The sequence below is a fragment of the Hyla sarda genome, chromosome 1 (genome assembly GCF_029499605.1).
Source record: "Hyla sarda isolate aHylSar1 chromosome 1, aHylSar1.hap1, whole genome shotgun sequence".
Classification (NCBI taxonomy): Eukaryota; Metazoa; Chordata; class Amphibia; order Anura; family Hylidae; genus Hyla; species Hyla sarda.
In genome coordinates, this window is record NC_079189.1 from 614050207 (window position 1) to 614064273 (window position 14067).

The 14067-nt window shown below is 40.3% G+C and overlaps 1 protein-coding gene across 1 annotated transcript in view; it reads left to right on the forward strand.

Annotated features, from left to right (window-relative positions):
- Positions 1 to 1470: 1470 nt before the first annotated feature.
- LOC130297796 (oocyte zinc finger protein XlCOF7.1-like) overlaps positions 1471 to 14067 on the forward strand; it is a 44244-nt gene continuing 31647 nt past the window's right edge. The window contains exons 1-2 of the mRNA XM_056550715.1: positions 1471 to 1809; positions 7483 to 7603. The gene's annotated coding sequence lies outside the window, so the exon portion shown is untranslated. The remainder of the gene's footprint in view (positions 1810 to 7482; positions 7604 to 14067) is intronic.

The window sequence follows — 14067 nt, forward strand, 5'->3', positions numbered from 1 at the left end:
GCCAAAGTTTCAGGATCGGACAAAGGGTGCATCGTCCCTACGATTGGACAATCGTAGGGACGATGCAGTGGTAACACTTCGGCTTGCTTTTCACTGAAGACATCAGCATAGTCCTGAAGAAAGCAAGGCAAACCGGGCATAGGACAAGATGATGGTTCCAATTTTGAGACTCATACGTGGATACAGTGGTTGCTGCAATGCAGACCCCAGCGAAGAACTTCTCCAGTTTTCCAATCCAGCTGCGGAGCATGGAGTTGCAACCACGGTAGGCCAAGCAAGAGAGGAGAAGTACAATGTGGGAGAACATAGAAGGACAAGTTCTCCCTATGCGACACTCCGACCTGCATAGACACTGGTTCTGTGCGATATAGCACAGTACAGTCTTTCACCATTGACTGTAGAGATGTACAGAGGCTTTAACAGGCGGGACACCGGCAGATAATGCCTATGTACTAGGGAAGCATCAATAAAATTTCCTGTGGAGCCAGAGTCCAAAAAGGCAAGAACAGAGATTATCTCTTTGAAGGGCAGGAAAAGCTGGACCATCATATTTAAGCGTGGCGAGGTGGTATTCACACCTAGGGAGGCCTCTCCCACAAACCCTAGGTGTGAGCGTTTTCCTGTGACTGAGGACGCAGAGGACAATCTTATAGGAAGTGATCCGCACTGGCACAGTATAGGCACAGATTCTCCGTACGTCGGCGAGTTCTTTCCTGCAGGGTCAGGTGAGACCGATCCACCTGCGTAGCCTCCACTGCGGGAGGCAACATAGAAGGTTGCGGTGGCTGCTGGAAGACAGGTGCCAGATGAGGAAAGCGCCAAGGTCATGCAGACTCTCTTTCTTTGCGTAGTTCCTCACGTCTCTCTGAGAAACGGATATCAATCCGGGATGTCAACTGTATAAGGTCATTCAGATTAGATGGCAATTCCCAGGCAGAGAGGACATCCTTAATGTGACTTAATAGCCCTCTCTTGAAGGTGGAGCAAAGGGCTTCTCCATTCCATGCTAACTCCGATGCCAGGGTACCAAACCGAATGGCATACTCGCCCACAGAGGAGTTGCCATGAGTAAGACTCAGCAATGCTGTCTCAGTGGAGTAAGCTCGAGCAGGTTCTTCGAAGACACCCCGAAATTCGGTGAGAAACGCCTGGAGATTGGTAGTGACTGTGATCCCAAAGCGGAGTTGCCCAGGCCAAAGCCCTTCCTGTTAGAAGACTGAGGATGATGGCCACCTTTGCTCATTCTGTAGGGAACTTATCTGCCATGAGTTCAATGTGCATGGAGCATTGAGTAACGAAACCACGTCAGGACTTCGGATCCCCCTCATATTTCTCGGGAAGAGACAGACGGAGTCTTGATCCGGAGACGACTGCAGGAGCGGGAGGTGCCACGGGAGCAGGAGGAAGCTGTGGTTGTGTCGGTTGTTGCTATGCAGTTAGCAACTGCTGCATCATGGCAGATAACTGGCTCAACTGCTGTGCCTGCTGGGCCAACTGCTGTGACTGGAGTGCCACGATGGAAGCGAGATCCGGATCAGGCAGAGGAACCCCAGTGGGATCCATGGCCAGGTCTTGCTGTAATGGAGCTGGATGTGGATCCTTTAACCTGTGTGGCAGATGATTCGGACTGTATCGGGGAGCGGAGTCTGTTGCAAGGCAGGATGGGCTTGCTGGGCAGGCCACACCAAGGTCGCTACCCCCGACACGGCTCGATCCCACAGGAAGCTGGGCAAGGCGAGGCACCAGAAGGTCAAGACAGGCAGCAAAGGTGTGGAGTCTAATAACGTAGCGGAAGGTCTAAAAACACAGGTAGGCAGTAGGACATGGTGAGTGACTGGCCAGGATTCGCATGCGGACGCCTCCCGCGATGTGAAACCCGGACCTGCCGGCAGATGGGGACAGAGGGATTCTGTGCTCACGACCTGTTCTTGCGGCCGGAGCGCAGAGTGTAACACTAGCAAACAGTTTAAGAACCAGGATCAAGAGTAACGGCAGATATGATAATATAAACAAGACTAGATATAGCGATAAATATACAGCAGACAAAACCAGGAGATGCAGGGGATGAACAGGTTAACTGAATGTCAGAACACTAAATTGGTCAGGAAATCAAGAGCACTGTTCACACTGGACTCCGAACAAGGAACACACTTGACACTCCACTCCAATCATGGAGGGACATCAATACTAAATCCAAATAGACTCCTAGCCAGCAGGCACTCTCCACCGAGTGATCAGGATACTGGCCAAGAAGGAAACAAAAGTCCTAAATACAAGCAAACACGGACACAGGCACAATACTCACTCACTCCTAGATAGACAGATTAGCCCGAGGCTCAGAACAGGATTCTATCCAAGGAGATCAGGATCAAACAAGGGTCAAAACAGGACTGACAAAATGCACAGTGTGAATACAGACTAAGGCAACACAAAGCAAATGCAGAACAAACAATCTAAGAATACTAAAACCCAACAAAGGTACTAAAATAAAGCAGGCTAAAATCTATATATCAGACAGGACAGATAACCATGGTTAAAGGGTACCTTTCATCAAATAAACTTTTGATATATTTTAGATTAATGAATGTTGAATAACTTTCCAATAGCATGTTAATGAAAAATATGCTTCTTTCTAATGTATTTTTCCCGATCAGTCCTGTCAGCAAGCATTTCTGACTCATGCTGGAGTCCTAAACACTCAGAGCTGCCAGCCTGCTTTGTTCACAGCCAAACAGGCTGTGAACAAAGCAGGCTGGCAGCTCTGAGTGTTCTCCTTTGTGAACAAAGCAGACTGGCAGCTCGTAGTGTTTAGGACTCCAGCATGAGTCTGAAATGCTTGCTGCCAGGACTGGTAGGGAGACCCCTAGTGGTCATTTCTTCAAAGTGGAAAATGAAATAGAAAGAAGCATATTTTTTAATAACATGCAATTGTGAAGTTATTCTGCATACATTAATTAACATGTATATTACACATAAACAACTTACTGTGTACACATACAGCTCAGCTACATGCACATTACACATATACAGCTCTACTGTGTACATGTACAGCTCAGCTACATGTACATTACACATATACAGCTCTACTGTGTACACATACAGCTCAGCTACATGTACATTACACATATACAGCTCTACTGTGTACACATACAGCTCAGCTACATGTACATGTACATTACACATATACAGCTCTACTGTGTACACATACAGCTCAGCTACATGTACATTACACATATACAGCTCTACTGTGTACACATACAGCTCAGCTACATGCACATTACACATATACAGCTCTACTGTGTACATGTACAGCTCAGCTACATGTACATTACACATATACAGCTCTACTGTGTACACATACAGCTCAGCTACATGCACATTACACATATACAGCTCTACTGTGTACACATACAGCTCAGCTACATGTACATTACACATATACAGCTCTACTGTGTACACATACAGCTCAGCTACATGTACATTACACATATACAGCTCTACTGTGTACACATACAGCTCAGCTACATGTACATTACACATATACAGCTCTACTGTGTACACATACAGCTCAGCTACATGTACATTACACATATACAGCTCTACTGTGTACACATACAGCTCAGCTACATGTACATTACACATATTCAGCTCTACTGTGTACACATACAGCTCAGCTACATGTACATTACACATATACAGCTCTACTGTGTACACATACAGCTCAGCCACATGTACATTACACATATACAGCACTACTGTGTACACATACAGCTCAGCTACATGTACATTACACATATACAGCACTACTGTGTACACATACAGCTCAGCTACATGTACATTACACATATACAGCACTACTGTGTACACATACAGCTCAGCTACATGTACATTACACATATACAGCACTACTGTGTACACATACAGCTCAGCTACATGCACATTACACATATACAGCTCTACTGTGTACACATACAGCTCAGCTACATGCACATTACACATATACAGCTCTACTGTGTACACATACAGCTCAGCTACATGTACATTACACATATACAGCTCTACTGTGTACACATACAGCTCAGCTACATGTACATTACACATATACAGCTCTACTGTGTACACATACAGCTCAGCCACATGTACATTACACATATACAGCACTACTGTGTACACATACAGCTCAGCTACATGTACATTACACACAGCACTACTGTGTACACATACAGCTCAGCTACATGTACATTACACATATACAGCTCTACTGTGTACACATACAGCTCAGCCACATGTACATTACACATATACAGCTCTACTGTGTACACATACAGCTCAGCTACATGTACATTACACATATACAGCACTACTGTGTACACATACAGCTCAGCTACATGTACATTACACATATACAGCACTACTGTGTACACATACAGCTCAGCTACATGTACATTACACATATACAGCTCTACTGTGTACACATACAGCTCAGCTACATGCACATTACACACATACAGCTCTACTGTGTACACATACAGCTCAGCTACATGCACATTACACACATACAGCTCTACTGTGTACACATACAGCTCAGCTACATGTACATTACACATATACAGCTCTACTGTGTACACATACAGCTCAGCTCCATGCACATTACACATATACAGCTCTACTGTGTACACATACAGCTCAGCTCCATGCACATTACACATATACAGCTCTACTGTGTACACATACAGCTCAGCTACATGTACATTACACATATACAGCTCTACTGTGTACACATACAGCTCAGCTACATGTACATTACACATATACAGCTCTACTGTGTACACATACAGCTCAGCTACATGGACATTACACATATACAGCTCTACTGTGTACACATACAGCTCAGCTACATGTACATTACACATATACAGCTCTACTGTGTACACATACAGCTCAGCTACATGTACATTATACATATACAGCTCTACCGTGTACACATACAGCTCAGCTACATGTACATTACACATATACAGCTCTACCGTGTACACATAAAGCTCAGCTACATGTACATTACACATATACAGCTCTACCGTGTACACATACAGCTCAGCTACATGTACATTACACATATACAGCTCTACCGTGTACACATACAGCTCAGCTACATGTACATTACACATATACAGCTCTACTGTGTACACATACAGCTCAGCTACATGTACATTACACATATACAGCTCTACTGTGTACACATACAGCTCAGCTACATGTACATTACACATATACAGCTCTACTGTGTACACATACAGCTCAGCTACATGCACATTACACATATACAGCTCTACTGTGTACACATACAGCTCAGCTACATGCACATTACACATATACAGCTCTACTGTGTACACATACAGCTCAGCTACATGTACATTACACATATACAGCTCTACTGTGTACACATACAGCTCAGCTACATGTACATTACACATATACAGCTCTACTGTGTACACATACAGCTCAACTACATGTACATTACACATATACAGCTCTACTGTGTACACATACAGCACAGCTACATGCACATTACACATATACAGCTCTACTGTGTACACATACAGCTCAGCTACATGTACATTACACATATACAGCTCTACTGTGTACACATACAGCTCAGCTACATGTACATTACACATATACAGCTCTACTGTGTACACATACAGCTCAGCTACATGCACATTACACACATATACAGCTCTACTGTGTACACATACAGCTCAGCTACATGTACATTACACATATACAGCTCTACTGTGTACACATACAGCTCAGCTACATGCACATTACACATATACAGCTCTACTGTGTACACATACAGCTCAGCTACATGTACATTACACATATACAGCTCTACTGTGTACACATACAGCTCAGCTACATGCACATTACACATATACAGCTCTACTGTGTACACATACAGCTCAGCTACATGTACATTACACATATACAGCTCTACTGTGTACACATACAGCTCAGCTACATGCACATTGCACATATACAGCTCTACTGTGTACACGTACAGCTCAGCTACATGTACATTACACATATACAGCTCTACTGTGTACACATACAGCTCAGCTACATGTACATTACACATATACAGCTCTACTGTGTACACGTACAGCTCAGCTACATGTACATTACACATATACAGCTCTACTGTGTACACATACAGCTCAGCTACATGTACATTACACATATACAGCTCTACTGTGTACACATACAGCTCAGCTACATGCGCATTACACATATACAGCTCTACTGTGTACACATACAGCTCAGCTACATGTACATTACACATACAGCTCTACTGTGTACACATACAGCTCAGCTACATGCACATTACACATATACAGCTCTACTGTGTACACGTACAGCTCAGCTACATGTACATTACACATATACAGCTCTACTGTGTACACATACAGCTCAGCTACATGTACATTACACATATACAGCTCTACTGTGTACACATACAGCTCAGCTACATGTACATTACACATATACAGCTCTACTGTACACATACAGCTCAGCTACATGCACATTACACACAGCTCTGCTGCAGACATATATAACACACACATACACAGCTCTGCACCACGCACATCACACACACACAGCTCTGCTGCATACACATAACTTCAGCTCATCCAGCAGCGATCACAACCAGCACAGCAGAGTCCTGCATACACTGAGCAGATGAGCCTAGAGCAGCAGCCCCTGATCATGTGACTCCTCCTCCTCCATGTGACTGATCACATGACGGTGACATCATCGCAGGTCCTGTACACGGCTCCTCTACAGATACAGGTAGGTGTGTGCGGTCGGTGTCAGATCAGGATTATTGGGGATGATTATTATTAACCCCTTATAGTAGAAGTCTTGTGATGAACAACTTATCCCTTATCCGCTGGGCCCCTGTGATCTCTTGTACGGGGCCCCGGCTCTCCCTGATTGGTGCATTAGGACCTCTACACAGAGGTTTCCATGCCCCCTCCGTATATCTTTATGGGAGATCCGTTTGGGTGTGTTTGGCCCCCATTTTGTGTAGGGGTGGTGATGCGCCGCTCCCGGGGTGAGCTGGGGCTCCGTACAAGAGATCACGGGGCCCAGCAGTCGGACCCCCACGATGACGGGAGTTCCCCTTTAAGGGCAGCACAGTGGCTCAGTGGTTTGTATTGTTACCTGCAGCGCTGGGTTCACATCCCATCAGTGACAACATCTGCTAAGAGTTTGTATGTTCTCTCTGTGTCTCTGTGGGTTTCCTCCATTTTCCTCCCACACTTCAGAACTTACTGATAGGTTTAGATATTGACCAATGGGGAGAGGGACCAATGTGAGTGTACAGCGCTGCGGAACCTGTGTGCGCTATATAAATAAATCATTATTATCATTATTATTATTATTCCTTTTTTATGACTTTTTTTCATTATTTTTTAGTCCCCATAGGAGACTGGTACATGGAATATTTTGATTGCAAACACCGAACCGTCCTTCTCCATAGAACAGCATTGATCAGTGTTATCAGCGTCTATAAAGGGGTCCTCCGGTGCTCCACATTGTAGGTATATATATGTCCTGTGTCTATAAAGGGGTCCTCCGCTGCTCCACATTGTATGTATATATATGTCCTGTGTCTATAAAGGGGTCCTCCGCTGCTCCACATTGTATGTATATATATGTCCTGTGTCTATAAAGGGGTCCTCCGCTGCTCCACATTGTAGATATATATATATGTCCTGTGTCTATAAAGGGGTCCTCCGGTGCTCCACATTGTATGTATATATATGTCCTGTGTATATAAAGGGGTCCTCCGCTGCTCCACATTGTAGATATATATATATGTCCTGTGTCTATAAAGGGGTCCTCCGGTGCTCCACATTGTATGTATATATATGTCCTGTGTCTATAAAGGGGTCCTCCGCTGCTCCACATTGTAGATATATATACGTCCTGCGTCCATAAAGGGGTCCTCCGGTGCTCCACATTGTAGATATATATATGTCCTGTGTCCATAAAGGGGTCCTCCGGTGCTACACATTGTAGGTACATATATGTCTTGTGTCTATAAAGGGGTCCTCCGGTGCTCCACATTGTAGGTATATATATATGTCCTGTGTCCATAAAGGGGTCCTCCGGTGCTCCACATTGTAGGTATATATATGTCCTGCCTCCATAAAGGAGTCCTCCGGTGCTCCACATTGTAGGTATATATATGTCCTGTGTCCATAAAGGGGTCCTTCGGTGCTCCACATTGTAGGTATATATATGTCCTGTGTCCATAAAGGGGTCCTCCGCTGCTCCACATTGTAGATATATATACGTCCTGCGTCCATAAAGGGGTCCTCCGGTGCTACACATTGTAGGTATATATGTCCTTTGTCCATAAAGGGGTCCTCCGGTGCTCCACATTGTATGTATATATATGTCCTGTGTCCATAAAGGGGTCCTCCGCTGCTACATATTGTAGGTATATATATGTCCTGTGTCTATAAAGGGGTCCTCCGGTGCTCCACATTGTAGGTATATATATGTCCTGTGTCTATAAAGGGGTCCTCCGCTGCTCCACATTGTAGATATATATATGTCCTGTGTCCATAAAGGGGTCCTCCGGTGCTCCACATTGTAGGTATATATATGTCCTGCCTCATAAAGGAGTCCTCCGGTGCTCCACATTGTAGGTCTATATATGTCCTGTGTCCATAAAGGGGTCCTCCGGTGCTCCACATTGTAGGTATATATATGTCCTGTGTCCATAAAGGGGTCCTCCGGTGCTCCACATTGTAGATATATATATGTCCTGTGTCCATAAAGGGGTCCTCCGGTGCTACACATTGTAGGTATATATGTCCTGTGTCCATAAAGGGGTCCTCCGGTGCTCCACATTGTAGGTATATATACGTCCTGCCTCCATAAAGGAGTCCTCCGGTGCTCCACATTGTATGTATATATATGTCCTGTGTCCATAAAGGGGTCCCTCGGTGCTCCACATTGTATGTATATATATGTCCTGCCTCCATAAAGGAGTCCTCCGGTGCTCCACATTGTAGGTATATATACGTCCTGTGTCCATAAAGGGGTCCTCCGCTGCTACACATTGTAGGTATATATACGTCCTGTGTCCATAAAGGGGTCCTCCGGTGCTCCACATTGTAGGTATATATATGTCCTGTGTCCATAAAGGGGTCCTCCGTGCTCCACATTGTAGGTATATATACGTCCTGCCTCCATAAAGGAGTCCTCCGGTGCTCCACATTGTAGGTATATATATGTCCTGCCTCCATAAAGGAGTCCTCCGGTGCTCCACATTGTAGGTATATATACGTCCTGCGTCCATAAAGGGGTCCTCCGCTGCTACACATGTAGGTATATACACGTCCTGTGTCCATAAAGGGGTCCTCCGGTGCTCCACAATGTAGGTATATACATCCTGCGTCCATAAAGGGGTCCTCCGCTGCTACACATTGTAGGTATATACACGTCCTGTGTCCATAAAGGGGTCCTCCGGTGCTCCACATTGTAGGTATATACACGTCCTGTGTCCATAAATGGGTCCTCCGGTGCTCCACATTGTAGGTATATATAAGTCCTGCGTCCATAAAGGGGTCCTCCGGTGCTCCACATTGTAGGTATATTCACGTCCTGCGTCCATAAAGGGGTCCTCCGGTGCTCCACATTGTAGGTACATATATGTCTTGCTTCTATAAAGGGGTCCACCGGTGCTCCACAATGCAGGTATATACATTGTGCATCCATAAATGGGTCCTCCGGTGCTCCACATTGTAGGTATATACACGTCCTGTGTCCATAAAGGGGTCCTCCGGTGCTCCACATTGTAGGTACATATATGTCCTGCTTCTATAAAGGGTTCCTCCGCTGCTCCACATTGTAGGTATATATACGTCCTGCGTCCATAAAGGGGTCCTCCGGTGCTCCACAATGTAGGTATATACATTGTGCATCCATAAAGGGGTCCTCCGGTGCTCCACAATGTAGGTATATACATTGTGCATCCATAAAGGGTGTCCTCCGGTGCTCCACAATGTAGGTATATACATCGTGCATCCATAAAGGGGTCCTCCGGTGATCACTGACAAGTTGACATGTATGTGTCAATATTACTTCTCAAACCAAAATTTTATCACAAGAAGCTAAAATATCAATTATTCAATTAGAAAAACCCAATTACATAAAAAACTACAAATACCAATTTACAAATACATAGTTGTCCAATGATGAACACCTGTATATCCCAACGTGTTTCCCGTGTATCTTATATTATATAGCGGTTCATCAGGGGATCAAAAATACAGTATATAATATATACATAGGATCGGGGATTTACAAAGAAAAAAGATCATACATATATGGAGCAGAGTGTAAACAACAAGATAAGGATAAAAGACAAACGAGATATCAGGGTCACATCTAACACTAAACAATCCAGATGGAAAGAGACAACATGTACGGTCTGAGGAGTCTTGTCTGCTGTACATCCTGTACCACAAGAATAATAAGGACAAATCACATATAAAGGAGAGAGATAGGATAACACATTGTTATATACTCATACACTACATATATATTATATACTCATACACTACAGATATATATATATATATACACACCATATATATTATATACTCATTCACTACAGATATATATATATATATATATATACACCATATATATTATATACTCATTCACTACAGATATATATATATATATATACACCATATATATTATATACTCATACACTACAGATATATATATACACCATATATATTATATACTCATACACTACAGATATATATATACACCATATATATTATATACTCATACACTACAGATATATATATATATACACCATATATATTATATACTCATACACTACAGATATATATATACACCATATATATTATATACTCATACACTACAGATATATATACACCATATATATTATATACTCATACACTACAGATATATATATATATACTCATACACTACAGATATATATATACACCATATATATTATATACTCATACACTACAGTCACACACATGTAATACACCATATATATTATATACTCATACACTACAGATATATATATATACTCATACACTACAGATATATATATACACCATATATATTATATACTCATTCACTACAGTCACACACATGTAATACACCATATATATTATATACTCATACACTACAGTCACACACATGTAATACACCATATATATTATATACTCATACACTACAGATATGTAATACACCATATATATTATATACTCATACACTACAGTCACACACATGTAATACACCATATATTCTATACTCATACACTACAGTCACACACATGTAATACACCATATATATTATATACTCATACACTACAGTCACAAACATGTAATACACCATATATATTATATACTCATACACTACAGTCACACACATGTAATACACCATATATATTATATACTCATACACTACAGTCACAAACATGTAATACACCATATATATTATATACTCATACACTACAGTCACACACATGTAATACACCATATATATTATATACTCATACACTACAGTCACAAACATGTAATACACCATATATATTATATACTCATACACTACAGTCACACACATGTAAAACACAATATATATTATATACTCATACACTACAGTCACACACATGTAATACACCATATATATTATATACTCATACACTACAGTCACAAACATGTAATACACCATATATATTATATACTCATACACTACAGTCACAAACATGTAATACACCATATATATTATATACTCATACACTACAGTCACACACATGTAATACACCATATATATTATATACTCATACACTACAGTCACAAACATGTAATACACCATATATATTATATACTCATACACTACAGTCACAAACATGTAATACACCATATATATTATATACTTATACACTACAGTCACACACATGTAATACACCATATATATTATATACTCATACACTACAGTCAAACATGTAATACACCATATATATTATATACTCATACACTACAGTCACAAACATGTAATACACCATATATATTATATACTCATACACTACAGTCACACACATGTAATACACCATATATATTATATACTCATACACTACAGTCACACACATGTAATACACCATATATATTATATACTTATACACTACAGTCACACACATGTAATACACCATATATATTATATACTCATACACTACAGTCAAACATGTAATACACCATATATATTATATACTCATACACTACAGTCACAAACATGTAATACACCATATATATTATATACTCATACACTACAGTCACACACATGTAATACACCATATATATTATATACTCATACACTACAGTCACACACATGTAATACACCATATATATTATATACTCATACACTACAGTCAAACATGTAATACACCATATATATTATATACTCATACACTACAGTCACAAACATGTAATACACCATATATATTATATACTCATACACTACAGTCACACACATGTAATACACCATATATATTATATACTCATACACTACAGTCACAAACATGTAATACACCATATATATTATATACTCATACACTACAGTCACACACATGTAATACACCATATATATTATATACTCATACACTACAGTCAAACATGTAATACACCATATATATTATATACTCATACACTACAGTCACAAACATGTAATACACCATATATATTATATACTCATACACTACAGTCACACACATGTAATACACCATATATATTATATACTCATACACTACAGTCACACACATGTAATACACCATATATATTATATCCTCATACACTACAGTCACACACATGTAATACACCATATATATTATATACTCATACCCTACAGTCACACACATGTAATACACCATATATATTATATCCTCATACACTACAGTCACACACATGTAATACACCATATATATTATATCCTCATACACTACAGTCACACACATGTAATACACCATATATATTATATCCTCATACACTACAGTCACACACATGTAATACACCATATATATTATATACTCATACACTACAGTCACACACATGTAATACACCATATATATTATATCCTCATACACTACAGTCACACACATGTATACACCATATATATTATATACTCATACCCTACAGTCACACACATGTAATACACCATATATATTATATCCTCATACACTACAGTCACACACATGTAATACACCATATATATATTATTTACTCATACACTACAGTCACACACATGTAATACACCATATATATTATATACTCATACACTACAGTCACACACATGTAATACACCATATATATTATATACTCATACACTACAGTCACAAACATGTAATACACCATATATATTATATACTCATACACTACAGTCACAACATGTAATACACCATATATATTATATACTCATACACTACAGTCAAACATGTAATACACCATATATATTATATACTCATACACTACAGTCACAAACATGTAATACACCATATATATTATATACTCATACACTACAGTCACACACATGTAATACACCATATATATTATATACTCATACACTACAGTCACACACATGTAATACACCATATATATTATATACTCATACACTACAGTCACAACCTGTAATACACCATATATATTATATACTCATACACTACAGTCACACACATGTAATACACCATATATATTATATACTCATACACTACAGTCACACACATGTAATACACCATATATATTATATACTCATACACTACAGTCACAAACATGTAATACACCATATATATTATATACTCATACACTACAGTCACACACATGTAATACACCATATATATTATATACTCATACACTACAGTCACACATGTAATACACCATATATATTATATACTCATACACTACAGTCACAAACATGTAATACACCATATATTTATATACTCATACACTA